Source organism: Anabrus simplex, chromosome 6 (assembly GCF_040414725.1).
Source record: "Anabrus simplex isolate iqAnaSimp1 chromosome 6, ASM4041472v1, whole genome shotgun sequence".
NCBI classification, from domain to species: Eukaryota; Metazoa; Arthropoda; class Insecta; order Orthoptera; family Tettigoniidae; genus Anabrus; species Anabrus simplex.
In genome coordinates, this window is record NC_090270.1 from 55,107,630 (window position 1) to 55,123,527 (window position 15,898).

A 15,898-nucleotide genomic window follows, 5' to 3' on the forward strand; every position below is an offset into this window, starting at 1 on the left:
CTACTTTGCTAATCACTACGCTCCAAAAGGACTCACAGTGACTACCCTGTCATTATTCCTTTGGGCGAATGGTCAAACTATTCTTTATAAAATTCGAAGTATGCTCCGTGCCAGTTGATTGCTTAAATCATCTACAATTACTAATGGACCATCCTTGGCTAGTATACATTATTTGAACTAAAGAGATATAATTAAAACGAAGTCTTTCATCCTCAGGTGAGATACAGAACCATGCGCTTAATTAAATATTCCGTTACAGCTGTGATTCTGTATCAAATTGAAACCTCGGGGCTGCAACGTTTACTTTGTTGAAACTACCATGACGCCACAAGCAATTCTGGGAAACGCAGTTCAGGAACATACAAAAACAAGCCAACACATCTGTACACGAATCATGATGGAAATTAACTTCTAAAATCCTTCATTCACGCTTCAGCAAGAATTGAGGGAAGTATTCTTCATTTCAAAACAACCAAAATACAAAAAACACGATTAAATGTTCTGTGAGGCAATGGACGAATAGTCCTTCACACGTTAGTAGTAGTAGTAGTAGTAGTAGTAGTAGTAGTAGTAGTAGTAAGAAGAAGAAGAATATGAGGAGGAGGAGGACAGTCAAATGAAAATGAGTCACCTGCCAAAAACTGTACTGGAGCATTTCGTTATCTCAAAAGTAATCACCAGAAATATCAGGGCACTTATCCCGCTGGTGATGACATGGTAACTTCCAGATATGTGAAAATAGCATCTGGACTGTTGGGATGTTGTTTAAGATGATATTATTTGTTTCTACGTCACCGTAACTACTTTTACAATTTTCGGTGACGTCGAGGTGCCGGAATGTAGTGCTGCAGGGGTTCTTTTACGAGCCTGTAAATCTACCGACACGAGGCTGACGTATTTGAACACCTTCACTTACCACCGGACTGAGCCAGGATCGAACCTGCCAAGCTGGGGTTAGAAGGCCAGCGCCTCAACCTTCTGAGCCACTCAGCTCGACGGTTGGTGAAGAGTTTCCCAACCAAATCTCTCAAGAGATGGCAGTATGGGGACGGACGTTGTCATGAAGAACGATAATGCGTTTGATAGCACGTCCGGGCGTTTTGACATTATGGTGCGCCATCATAGCGCTGAGCATTGATTGTGGCTACATGCCCGAATTGAAGAAAAACATTCCTGGACCTCGATTGCATCAGAGGACGACGAGTGTGACTTGAAACAGATGTGCTTCTCTCGACAGTCCATCAGCTTTTTCAAGAATAGGACACCCAGTGGCATAAAACAGTTCTGGTGGGAACCTGTGAAATACAAAAAGTTCTACTATACCTTTTGGCAGGTGACTCATTTTCATTTGACTATCGCTTGTAGTAGTAGGGACTGCCTAGCCGAAGTAGTAAAATCGTGCTCGTTCCACCCTCTAGGACGCGGGTTCGATTCATCGACAGGGGGAAACTAGATTTCCATTTCTGGAGGAGCACGTGGTCCTGATATTCACACCCCCCTGCGGGTGAGAGCGGTAGAATAACATTCACGGTATCCCCTGACGGTCGTAAGAGGCGACTAAAAGGGGCCCCAGGGGCTCTTAACTTGGAAGCGAAGGTTGGTGATCACGTTGCCGTTAGCTGCCCTGGCATTGCTTCCACTTACTTGCTCCAGACTCCTCAACATCTATTCTATCCGACTTCCCTTGGTCAATTCTGTTCTGCTTCCACCCCAACGGTATTAGATTTTCACGGCCTAGAGAGTCTTTGATTTCACCCTTTCACGCTCTTCGTGGCTCTTCCCTTTCTTTTTGCGGATATCTTCATTTACCTCTTCCAGTTTTCCCTCTCATTAGTGTTAACAGAAGATGGTAAACCACTTCTACTTCCTCGTAAAACAATAATCACCACCACCAGTCCTGAAATTCAATAATAATAATAATAATAATAATTTTATTTGCTTTACGTCCCACCAACTACTTTTACGGTTTTCGTAGACGCCAAGGTGCCAGAATTTAGTCCCGCGGGAGTTCTCTTACGTGCCAGTAAATCTACCGACACGAGGCGGACATATTTAAGCACCTTCAAATACCACCGGACTGAGCCAGGATCGAACCTGTCAAGATGGACTAGGAAGGCCAGCGCCTTTACCGTCTGAGCCACTCAGCCCGGCAGAGGTTCAATCAGCATACATCGAAAATAAGTATCAAGTTGCAATGGCGGCCTGGCATAGAGCTAACCAGGTCTGCTCCACTTCACGTCCAGGTTTCGAGTGAAATAAACCTATACGCTCTAGTCCCCCAAGATCCTTCATGGCACGTACGGAGGTGGCTCTCACTTTAGTAGTAGCAGCAGTAGTACAAGACCGGCAAGAGCGCCTAGCTTATGTCTCTTGTTGACTCATCACTTCCCATTACACAGCGCAGCGACAGCACGGGAATTCCCGCACTTCACAGTTCAGGTCCGTGCTTAGAACGTGTATTAATTGTTGACCTGTCGCTCCAACTGTTGTCGAGATCTGAAATGTTGCTTTGGGGTATAATTGTCCTAATGCCTCCACATGGTAGAGAAAAGGGTAATTATGTACGTTAATTATGTGAAAACAGTCTTGCAGGAAAGTAGTTAGGCGATATGTAACACAATCTCCAGGTGTACGCCCTCCACATAGACAGACCGTAAACGACTTGAGAGGAACTAGTTCTTTTCTCGTTAAGAAGTGTTAAAAACGTGTACTTAACGAGGAAAGTAAATAAAATCGCAGGAAGATTAGAGCATACGCCTACAAAACTCTTAAGACGACTTGGGCAAAAAGCCGGGGTTTCGAAGAGCTCAGCATGGCAGGCGACGAAAATGTTAAAAGTGAAATTAAACTTATGCGCGTCAATCGGAGTTTCCTGAAACGATGCCAGGAATGTGTTGATGGAGGAGAACAGGAGAACATTTCCTGTCAATGTGCGAGCTTCTTTCCTTAATTCTTAATTACTAATTTTCTTAATTTTAATTGTTATCTCATGCCATACACGGATAAAGTGAGCGAAGTGCTTACCTTGTTGCTATGCCTCGGAGCGGGGAGTAATGAGTCAACGGGAGGCAGATAAGCTGGGCGCGCCTGCCGGCCAACCGATGAGTGAAACTCACTGTAGCTTGTTCATAAAGAAGAAGAATATTGGCTTTACGTCCCAATAACTACTTCTACGATTTTCAGAGACGCCGAGGTGCAGGAATTTAGTTCAGTATAAGTTATTTTACGTGCCCGTAAATCTACCAACACGAGGCTGACGTATTTCAGCACTTTCAAATTACCACCGGACTGAGCCAGGATCGAACCTGCAAAGTTGGGGTCAGAAGGTCAGCGTCTCAACTGTCTGAGCCACTCAGCCTGGCTGTTCATGAAGAGCCAGACCAATAAATGATCTGGCATGGCCTGCCTACCAAGTTCGACGTACTGATTGTGCTACTACCTAGCAACGAAAGCAGAATTCTGATTGATCGGTTTTTTGCACCGAGGTCTGTCCAGTCCACCTTCGAACCACATGTTTGGGAACATCCTGTAACGGGAAGGTGGTGGTGATGGTAGTGGTGGTGGTTACTGTTTTAAGAGGAAGTACAAACGGGCAACCATCATCTATTAACAGCAATCAGAAGAAAAATGGGAGACATCTAACACTTCGAAGAATGAAGGAATTAAACAAGAAAGTTATGGACCACGAAGGGCGAGAAATGAAAGACTCCTTAGGCCACTCAGACCTAATACCATCGACGTCAGAAAAGAACAAGAGTTGACCAAGAGAGGTCGAATAGGAAAGATGCAAGTGCAAAGCCTGACAAAACAGAAAACAGTGCTAACTGATCTAGGGGACTCATTGTCATCAACCACGTTCCCAAGTTGAGGGTCCCTGGGGGTTACTCCTTTTAGTCTACAGATAGGAGATACCGTGGTTGTATGTACCACCCCTACCCACAGTGGGATGAAGACTTTTTTTTACTACTTGTTTAACGTCGCGCTAATACATTGAAGGTTTTCGGTGACGGAAGGATGGGAAAGGGCTAGGCTTAGGAAGGTAGCGGCCGTGTCCTTAATTAAGGTACATCCCCAACATTTGCCTGGAGTAAAAATGGGAAACCACGGAAAACCATCTTCAGAGCTGCCGACAGTGGGATTTGAATCCACTCTCTCCCGAATGCAAGCACAGAGCCACGCGACCTAATCTCACTAACTCTCTTAGTACGTGGAGTGAAAACTGAGTCTAGTTATGCCCATCACTAATTAGTACCCTGATCAACGCTTTACCTTTGACAAGTCAAAATAGTGTAGCGTACATTAGACACAGCAGTTCACCAGTTCGCAAACTTAGTGAATGGACAAGGAGCAAAAAACTTGACTCTAATGATTCCCCATATAACAATCGGAACAATAGTTTGTTTTCTGCTGCGTCCGGCACGCTATCATTGATCTGTGTTAATGGATCAGCTTTCCGAAAGGTCATGGCTTCTTAAAGAACCACACCTGCAAACAGTAGCAAAGAAATATATTCATTGCTACCCTGCTACGATTAGGGGTTGTTGCTTCGTTGCACGGAACATCTTGGTCATCACCCCAGTTTACTTTCAAGAAAAGTACATGGAGTTCCCACTTCGGATCAGCACATAAGAGGAATATTTATTTATTTATTTATTTATTTATTTATTTATTTATTTATTTATTTATTTATTTATTTATTTATTTATTTATTTATTTGTTTGTTTGTTTGTTTGTTTAACAACGGAGCTAGGCTCACAACGCCGGGAGGAAGTTCCGTTACTATTGACAAATCAAGATTTAGCAAATACAGAATAAATTAAGATTAAAATAACCCCACGATTTTGAATATTATTACTGTATTAAAAATACTGTACACGTATACAGGTTTATTACTCACTATTCATTTCATGTTCTGTTGAATATGACCACTATCCGCAGTAGGATATGCCTCACATCGTTTAAACAAATTATTGGCCAATTTCTGTAATTCCGTTTCGGTAATAGACTGTATTGCACGTGTTCTTCCGGCCTTCAGGTCTTCTGTAGCACGGGAATTATTTCGGTAAACTTTTCCCGTGTCCGCCTCTGTCATATAGTGGTTAGTGTGATTAGCTGACATCCCCGTAGGCCCGGGTTCAATTCGCGGCTCTGCCACGAAATTTGAAAAGTGGTATGAGGGCTGGAACGGGGTCCACTCAGCCTGGGGACGTCAACTCAGTACAGGGGGTTCGATTCCCACCTCATCCATTCTCGAAGTGGATTTCCGTGGTTTCCCACTTCTCCTGCAGGCAAATGCCGGGATGGTGCCTAACTTAAGGCCATGGCCACTTCCTTCCCTCTTCCTTGTCAATCCGTTCTAATCTTTACATCCCCCAAAAGGCCGCTGTTCAGCATAGCAGGTGAGGCTGCCTGGGCAAGGTACTGGTCCTCCTTCCCAGCTGTATCCCCGTCCCAATGTCTCACGCTCCGCAACACTGGCCTTGGGGCGGTAGAGGAGGGATGTATCGCCGAGTCCGAGTGAAAAACCAACCAGTCCTGTCATCGTTAGTTATTCATCAACTTCCTTGATTTAATTTACTAATCTAATACTTCCTGCATTACCTGACTTTGTTCGACTGCACTCCATTAATTTTGTTTAAGATTTATTTATTTACATCTTGTACTCATTCTCCAAGACTGTGTCCATACCGGTCAGCAATTTCTCCAGATCCTCTGTAGACTCAGATAAAATAACAATACACAAGCACTAGAGATGGCTGAAAAATATCGTAGCAGTTACTTTGACACAGTTACATGCCTGTCACTGCTACAAATGTAACGATGACAAAAAGAACAGGTTATCGAGTAACGACGAAAGAATAACGTACTAGTGAAAACAGTAAATGGAAAAAGAACTGTCACTAGTAGCAGCTTACAGACACAGAATGTGACATTCAGAGGTCAGATACTACGCATGTCTTCCAAGTGAGAGGCTTTCGTAGGAGATTGCTTTAAGTCAAATACACTGCAGTGTATAATATACTCTATAGTGCATTTGTTTAAGTTGCTGCTGTCATCTGGTAACTAAAGTGTAAACTGTTATGATATATTCAACTGCTCAGGGGTAATCGTTGACTCAGAAATCGTGCAGGGCTACCTGCATTATAATATTATGATAAGTTTCACCGGTATAATTTTTCTAGTACCATAAATAAATTAGTATGCTTACTTTCCGTATTGATATTATAGATGACATAACATAACTTCATTTTACTTCATCGATCCTCTTGTACCGGTTTGTGTCGAGGTTTGGCAGACAGATCATCATGTCTTCTTGTCTTCTATCCTTGATCGGGGCATTGTCAAACTCTCTCCTATAGATTTCAGAAAAGACGCTGAGTTACCTACTCACTTCAACCGTTGTCTGCCTCTCGTTAACTGTATAGCAAATAGGAATGCGTGTTTTGCTGCACCAACTTTCAACAGTGTAGTGATGCGTGCGCGCATGTGCGAGTGAATGAATGAGAATTCGCAACACAGCGGTAAGGAGACAAGGTTGAAGCCGTGATCAGGCCATGACCGATAAAAGGTAACACTGAACGTTATTTTTTACTGCTAGTTTTCACAGTTACTTTCTGTAGCAGTGACACATGTAGCAGTTACACAAAAATAACCGTTTATACACATCTAACAAGCACTATACACAATAATACACAAGCAACAGTCTAACACACGTTCAGGCACAATTCTCAGAAGCAGCTAATAGCTAGAATGTTTTGCCATCTGTCACCTGTCATCTGGCTTCCCACGTTGTAATTGAAAGAGCGACAAAATGATACGAAGTTTCCTTATAAAATGAAAGCACTGAAACCTACATTTTTAACCTTCGCGTTTAAGAATAAAATAGTTTTTTTTTTTTTTACGATTGACTTTACGTCGCACCGACATAGATAGGTCTTATGGTGACGATGGGATAGGAAAGACCTAGGAGTGGGAAAGAAGCGGCCGTGACTTTAATTCAGGTACAGCCCCAGCATTTGCCTGACGTGAAAATAGGAAACCACGGAAAACAATTTTCAGGGTTGCCGACAATGGGGTTCGAACCCACTATCTCCCCGAAGCAAGATCACAGCTGCGCGCCCCTAAACGCACGGCCATTTCGCTCGGTAAGAATAAAATAGTAGCTCGCCTGATGGCCATGATCGTTAAGGCGTTGACGTCTGAAGGGTCCGACACCGTGGTTTGCCGGTTCGAGACCCGTGGTGAAAATGTTTCCACCATCAGTATGTTGGCCGGCAGGGTAGAAGAGGTGGTGGTATATAATTTCTAGTCACTAGATTGCGTGCTAAAACCCTGGATTAAATTCCAAACCTCTGAACAGTGCTCATATGGAGTGAGGCATATGAGCTACAGATGGTGATTTGTCCATCGGATGGGGACGTTAAACCTTGAACAGACACTTTGGTGTTATTTGACAGGAGTAGGCTATGTGCCGGCATCAGGTTTTACCCTCTCCCTTTCTACTATCATCACGTCATCTCACTAGCTCCTCTGATGAGGTTGACGTCAGAAAGTCCATGCGGTCCTAAAAAAAACCCTATGACATTCACCTCACCTCATACCCGACCCCGTAGAGAAACGGGACAAAGGTTAGTATTGAGTAATTAATAAAAACAACGTTTAAGATTAAAATAGGCAAATAAATCGCCAATATGTACACTAGGGTAACTGATGAAGGCTTCAACCGTTTCAAGCAGTTCCTTCCCGGCTTTCGTGGCAAGTGGCTGATATAATTCCCTTCTTTTTTTTCCGATATTGAGATATCGGTTAACCGATTCCCGCATTTGATTTGTGCTTCTACCTGGTGTGGAAACAGAAAGTCTGAAAAAAATATGTTGTAGTATATATAGAGTTATCACAAATCATTCTGTACTGCTTCAGATATAGATTGAGCACATTTTAGTCGCAGTATGGACGACTACTACTACTACTACTACTACTACTACTACTACTACTACTACTACTACTACTACTACAAGTTGTCGTTCCTTCCCTGAAGAGGGCGGCGGGCATCTTAGACGGTGACGCCGTCTCTCAGGCCAGGAGATTTTTTCGGATAAGGTGAGAGGGTTGGCGGCCGTGACTTCTGCTACGAACTGTCTTGGCATTCGCTTTAGTGCAGGAGACCGGAAAACCACGGCAAACTATTCTATATATATGCTAGTTGCTTTACGTCGCACCGACACACATAGGTCCTATGGCGACGATGGGACAGGGAAGGGCTAGGAGTGGGAAGGAAGCGGCCGTGGCCTTAATTAAGGTACAGCCCCAGCATTTGCCTGGTGTGAAAATGGGAAACCAAGGAAAACCATTTTCAGGGCTGCCGACAGTGGGGTTCGAACCTACTATCTCCCGAATACTGGATACTGGCCGCACTTAAGCGACTGCAGCTATCGAGCTCGGTCCAAACTATTCTCAGGACAGCCGGCGGTGGGAACCAGGCGTCTCCGTTTTCCGGATACAAAGGCGTAGAGCCACTGTATAGCAGTCCCCTCCTCTGCTCGGTTGGCCGGTCGGAGTGCAGAGCTGTCGAACCACTCTGTATCCGCCGACCTGGTGGGCAAATACGTCGATATTTGTTGTTTAAAGGGACCTAATAGCTAGGTCATCGGCCCGGCAAATACTTAAATATGACAGTACCGAAGTTTTCAGCGAGGATGTCGATAGTGCTGCTACCTGTATCGCTTGGTGTGACCGACACTTCAAAACACATTACCACTTGTATGATTCTTGGCGGACTGGAGTGTTGTTTTTAATGTATCAGTGTTTGTCACTAAATAATCTTACAATGCAGTGATGTTCCAAGAAAAGTGTTATGCGCTCAACAAATTACCCAGCAAGATAATGAATGACATGGCAACTGGTGAGAACCTCAAGTATTAAAAAAGTATGACTTCGCATCTGCGTTGAGGTTACCTTCTATGCCCCTTATATTAAGAAATCAATCAAATACTCTACTGAAATGTTAGCAAGACGTAAAACCAATAATATTATCATATGTGGGATACGCTCAAACTTGACGGTCTGCATTGTTAAATAGTACCATAAATTTCACAGTTGAAATTTTCGGACCTGAAGCGTAATGGTAATCACGGTAGTCTTGAAATTGAAGGCCATTAGTTTCTAATACAGTCGGCTTCTTTTTTACTGTAAGAAAATAATAATAATAATAATAATAATAATAATAATAATAATAATAATAATAATAATAATAATAATAATTGTACCGGGCGGTACACCTCTACGACGCAAGTTCAAATCTTGCGCCAATTGAAACTCCTCTACAGGAGAAGCTCTGAACTTTACTACTGAACTAATTCTACGGTTTATCAGAAGATGTCACTGAGTGTTTTTGATTTGTTTTTGTTTTTCTTGGATCAAGAAGTGTGGACATTCTCTAACAGATGTCTCTACCAAAAACTATGGTAATACACTCTGGTGTAATGGAATGTACTCTCCTGAAGAGATTTTGTATTCCTAAGTTTTGTTTTTATTAAATTTTGTTCTGTGGTTTGTGGGTTGGCAACATTAATCCTTTCTTTCCGCCTGTTTTGAATTTAACCAATCACTAATTTCTGTAATTAATTTTCCTCCAATCATTACTTTCTTCTTCGAATTTCCATGTGTAATTATTTGTCTACCAATAAAATTGGGGGGGTGTGTCTACTCATTCCTGAAAGGTCTCGAATTTTCCACGAGGGTATAAAAACTGCTGATTTTCTTGTCTCGATGCCTCTAGTATAACATCTAACTCAGTGTGTGAATATGTAGCAGGGGGCGGGAAGCGCCCCGTTCTTCAGTCAGCAGATCTTCAACAAGGTAATGGCATTTTAACATCTTTATTTCTTGCTAGCTCAGCAGTTTAACTCTCGGGGAAGGTTCGAAACCTTTAATATGTAACCTACCACTTTTAAAATGTAAATTCCTCTTCTGTCTATGTAAAAGCTACAAATCGCTTTAACTGTAAAGCGGGGATAGAGAGTGCTTTTCCCTCTCGAGCTCCCCTTCATTTTGAAATTGAGGTGACTACGTTTTCATAACCGTTTCTACGCTTCCTTAATGTATTAAAGTTTTCTCATACGGGTCACCTCCCTAGCTTGGGATTAGCCCCTGTGTATCGGCCTAGAGCCATTTAGGTTTTTAAAAGTGTATTTGGAGTGCAAGTTCACGCCTCCAGTCCTGTCTGTACTTTGGGCCAGTAACTTAACCTGATGTTTTATTTTCATTGCGAAGGCCCTGTAGGTTGGGTATTAAATACCCCTGTTTCTTTGTGTGCCTTGAGGGCAGATAGAAGTGAAATTCGTTGTGGCCTTTGATAGGCTTGAACTTTGAGAGCGGGTCTGCTCTTTCCTAAATTTGATTTCTGTGTGCCTCTTGGAGGCTTAACATTGTAATTTGGAGCAAGTGCTCCTTGGCATGATGGGGTTTTCTGCCCCTTTGTTCGATTTTGTACCTTAGTAAAGTTGGGCTAATAGCTCAAGGATTGTGATTGTGGGGCTCGAAGCCCAGAACTTGTAATAATCCCCTAACACTTGTAATTTCTTTGTATCTGATTTTGGCTTGTTGTTGACTTGTTAAGTTTTCAAATTCTATGTCACCATTGTTAAGTTTTGAAAATATAACCTTTGTTGAAATTTTAATTCATCTTTCGAACTTGTAGTTAGACCCATTCCAGCCCGCACCTTCTTTCACCTCTGCCTTCCACGGATAACTCCGTAACAACAACAACAATAATAATAATAATAATAATAATAATAATAATAATAATAATTAGAGAAATATACATACAACAAGAAATAGCTTTCACTGGGGTCCAAAATTGAACACTATAAAACAGTGATTAAGGGCCGCCTCTGTGGTGTAGTGGTTGAAAAATGATACGAGGGCTGGAACGGTGTCCACTCAGCCTCGAGAGGTCAACTGAGTAGAGGTGGGTTCGATTCCCTCCTCAGCGATCCTGGAAGTGGTTTTCCGTGGTTTCCCACTTCTCCTCCAGGCAAATGCCGGGATGGTACCTAACTTAAGGCCACGCCCGCTTCCTTCCCACTTCCATGTCTATCCTTCCAATCCCCCCCCCCCTCGCAAGGCCCCTGTTCAGCATAGCAGATGAGGCCGCCTGGGCGAGGTACTGATCATCCTCCCCAGTTGTATCCCCCGACCCAGAGTCTGAAGCTCCAGGACACTGCCCTTGAGGCGGCAGAGGTGGGATCCCTCGCTGAGTCCGAGGGAAAAACCGAGCCTGGAGGGTAAAGAGATTAAGAAGAAGAAGATTAAACCAGAGGCACTATACGCACCAGAAACACTAAACATGAATTTCAAAGGCCAGATGGAAAAACTCGAACTAAAAAAGGAATTTTTTAAGAAAGATCATAGGACCAAAATTACAGGTTAATAAGATAATACACATCAAGAATGAAACACTCTACAAGAAAATTGAAAAACTCTCAGAAACTATGCGAAAAAGAAGGATACGTTTTTATGGTCATCTTCTCAGAATGAACTCTAATAGATTAAGCGGACAAATCTTTGACTTTTTCCGTAACCGCAAAACAAAACCCAACTGGTTTAAAGAAACTGAATAAGACCTAGCAGAATAAAAAAATTACAGAAAATTCATTATTCTATCGAACAGCTAAAGTTACCACTTGTATGATTCTTGGCGAACTGACGTGAATATAAGGTTCCAAGACAAATCCAAATCAAAAACCAAACCCATTATCTCCGAAGATGAGAGGAAACGAAGATCATAATGAAGAAATACTACCGACACGAGGCTGACGCATTTGAGCACCTTGAAATACCACCGGACTGAGCCAGGATCGAACCTGCTAAATTGGGGTAAGAAGGCCGGCGCCTCAACCATCTGAGCCACTCAGCCCAGCGTAAGAAAATTATTTCGGTGTATTATTGGCATAGGCCTGAGCACAAGTCTAACTAATTTAATACGTATGATAATTCTTCATGCATGAAGCTGTGAAAGAGACTTTAGGATATTCTGAACACTTCTTCCTTGTTAGTAACATCGTAGTTCACTCCACTCACTTATCCACAATATGCATTATGTGTATACAGTATTATGTATTTCTGTTTACAGAGGTAAAACAGAAAATTCTAAGTACTTCAAAAGCGAGATAGGAGCGTGAGGTGAGCTTTCCTGTAGAATTCGGAAAGATCGGCCGTACCGAAGGAGAAGAAAAAGAAGATAATGGACCAAAACACTTGTTCCTTAATTACAGTTTCCCTTTCCCTAAATCTTAGTAAAGCATGCAGTAGCGGCGATCAGGGCGGGGGCAAGGGGGGAGGGCAGTCGCCCCCCCCCCCACATTGTGGAGGGAAAACTATTCTATTTTAGCCACCTTATTTTTTTTAGTTTCGGCAGACTGAAGCACCTAACAGTTAGATAAAAAATGGCTTGATACTACGAATTATTAAAAAAAAAATTTTTTTACAGTCCCTATTGCTTTTTCAGCTAATTCCTTCGTTTAATTTCTATAATTATTAAGAACATTACTTTGCAGACATACGCACAAAATGTCGTTCGTTACGGCTGACCGGTTCGTATAGCGTCACAGCAAGTGGTGGAGACTCGCGCAGCTATGAGTAGCATGTGCTGTGAAGAAGGGTAGCAGGGGTATATTTTAGCTAAGGTCATTGACACTGGGGTATGATTCACCCACTTACCGCACGCATTCGTCAGTCTGGCAGTCTCACTCAGTAAATGTCCGGGTCCATGGCTAAATGGTTGGCGTACTGGCCTTTGGTCACAGGGGTCCCAGCTTCGATTACCGGCAGGGCCGGGAATTTTAACCATCATTGGTTAATTTCACTGGCACGGGGGCTGGGTGTATGTGTCGTCTTCATCATTTCATCCTCATCACGACTCGTAGGTCGCCTACGGGAGTCAAATCAAAAGACCTGCACCTGGCGAGCCGAACTCCCGGCACTAAAAGCCATACGCCATTTAATTTCAATGTGTCTGTGCAGTTCTATCTAGTGTCTGTTTCTTTGTTAGTGTGTAGTCAAATACTAAATAACATTGTAATTGTGTAATCACTCCGAAAATCTATATAATTGTAATACATGTCTAATTATTGTCAGTGGCGGCCGGTCAGTACGTGCTACCGGGCTCCAGCACGTAGCTTGAAACTGTAAGGAATATTATTTATGTACAGTAAAATTATCCTGGTGCCTTTTCGTTTTGAGTACGATATGAATTTGTGTTTTGTGAAAATCAGGACGAGATCTGTCGAACACCTAGCGCCGTTCTCCCGGGGAACAAGGCTCGTGCTCATGTGAAGTGAGCCCTTGCCTGTAGCCTGGAGGAAGCAATACGCAGGCGCAGCCAAGCTCGCAACACTCCCCCTAGCCGGCGGAGTATACCATAAACCGGGATCAACTTTCACTGATCCCGTCTATAGTTACTTCCTCTCCCGCAAGGGGGTAGAAGTACTCGATGTCTCCTGCTACCTTGATGTTCACGACCGACTGGATCCCTCGCTGCGCATCAAGTCGGCCGTGTGATGTTGAACGTGGTAAGCGAGTCTGCCACTAGAGAGTAGCATTGTCTGGGCTCGAAAGTAAAGCGTAAGCGGAGGCAATCTATCTCACACACGCTTATTAAAATATCCATCTTCCTTTTGTGTCAAAAGTAAGGAATTCGTAGGTGAGTCAAAGAATCTTTGAGTGACCCTAAATGTGATCCCGCATTACAATGTAATTTACTCTGGTGAAATGAAATAGCGTATGGCTTTTAGTGCCGGAAGTATCCGAGGACATGTTCGACTCGCCAGATGCAGGTCTTTTGAGTTGACGTCCGTAGGCGACCTGCGAGTCGTGATGAGGATGAAATGATGATGAAGACAACACATACACCCAATGATGGTTAAAATTCCAGACCCAGCCGGGAATTGAACCCGGGATCCCTGTGACCAAAGGCCAGCGCGCTAACCATTTAGCCATGGAGCCGGACATTTACTCTGGTAATAGGGGAGGTCTCAATGAATCAGTTGGCAGCTCTTTCAGTTGCTTTGTGCGGTTTTTAATCTCGCGGTTATATTACTGGTGCGTGTTTTTTCTGTCATTGTGTTAGTGCTCAAGTTTATACGGAGATTTATCAAATTATTTATCCACTGCAGTGTATATAAAGTGAAATTAAATTAGTGCTCTTAGTGGGGATCTATATTCCCACGATTCTATTTGCACTGATGTAAGTTGCGCCATTAGGTTAGTAAAAACAATATTTCTCGAATGAATTATTTATCTCGTAGACAGTTGTCGAAGAATTAATCTGCTTCCAAATTAATGTTGTTTTTGTTTATTCTGAGTTATAAATTGTGAGAAAAGTTGTATTGTTATTATTATTATTATTATTATTACCAAGTTTGAATTATGCGTTGTTCATCATGGCAATATGCAGATTTAAAACAGCGTATTTAGCTTGTTTTTTGTAGCACGTAGGACGATTTTTTCACGAGCCGCCACTGATTATTGTCCCTTTGGTGAAAGTGTTATTGTATAGTACCATTAATTACCACACTAAAGTTGGTAGACTCAACCTTACGTCTCTATCGAAATTCACTCAGAGAGCTTCAAAAACTTACCATTTTGTAGATATTTTCCAATTTTGATGCCCTCCCGTTATAGCCATAGCCATAGAAATGGGAACTTTTTGTTGTATATACACCCCCCCCCCACTTCTAACTCCCAATCGCCCATACTGAAAAGCATGCATGTTGTTATGTTATATGCCCCTCCGGTGCTTTGACTGAATGGTCAGCGCTTCGTGGCCCTTTTCTGATGATGGTACCTTAATGCTTCGAAGTGTCGTACTTCTTCCATTTTCTTCTAATTAATAATAATAGATACTGGTTAGCCAGTTGTACTCCCTCTTAAAACAATAATCACCAAAGCGGAATGGTCAGCGTATTGGCCTTCGGTTCAGAGGGCCCCGGGTTTGATTCCTGGCTGAGACGGAGATTTTAATCGAATCTGTTAATTGTCGTAGCTCGGGGGTTACGGGTATGTGTTCGTATTCATACACACCTTCAAATACATACAACACGTCACATGACAAACAACTACAGAAACATGCGATACTGAATATATCTCTCCACATAGGGTTGGTGTTAGGAAAGACATCCGGCCGCAAAACTAGGGTAAGTCCATACAAAGTGCTGTTCCAGTCAAGTGAGAAAAGGCCAGAAAGAAGATGAGAGATTGGGTGGATCCTGAAACAAATTCTGCTTTATAGTTCAAGACATAGCCAAAGGCACGGCTAGCATAATGCTCGTTTGGAGGTTTATGAAGGAGGTATTTCATATTTTTAAATGTAATTAATTATTATTGTTCAATTATTTTAACAAATATTTCCAATGAGTCGAGACATATTCCTCTCAACTCTAGCACAGACAAATATGCAGCTCATGGGCTTGTCACTGTCACAACACCTACACGCTAGATGCCACCACCGTCGCTGCTCGCACTCCACTCAATGCTGTTGAGATAGAACTGTCCGGTATTGGTATACTAAAGTATTTGGTATGGGTAAATAAATAGGATGTGTTTAATGATAAAATAGAGGCATCCACGTTCTTCACTTTACCATGATTTTCATATCCAGAATTATTTTATTTTATAACACGTAAATAATTAGTAGTTTGTTTCTTACCAAATACATGTGTTCAGATTATTTTTCCAAAATAAAAGTGTAGAATTTTTCTACGTTATATAGTGATATCAATACCGATTGTGAAGCGTGACTATCGAATGAAAACTTTCGATACTTTTCATTCGGTTTGAAATCGGTTATTTATAATCGTTGCCTAACGCTATAATACAAGGCCTGGAAATAGAGCCCGTA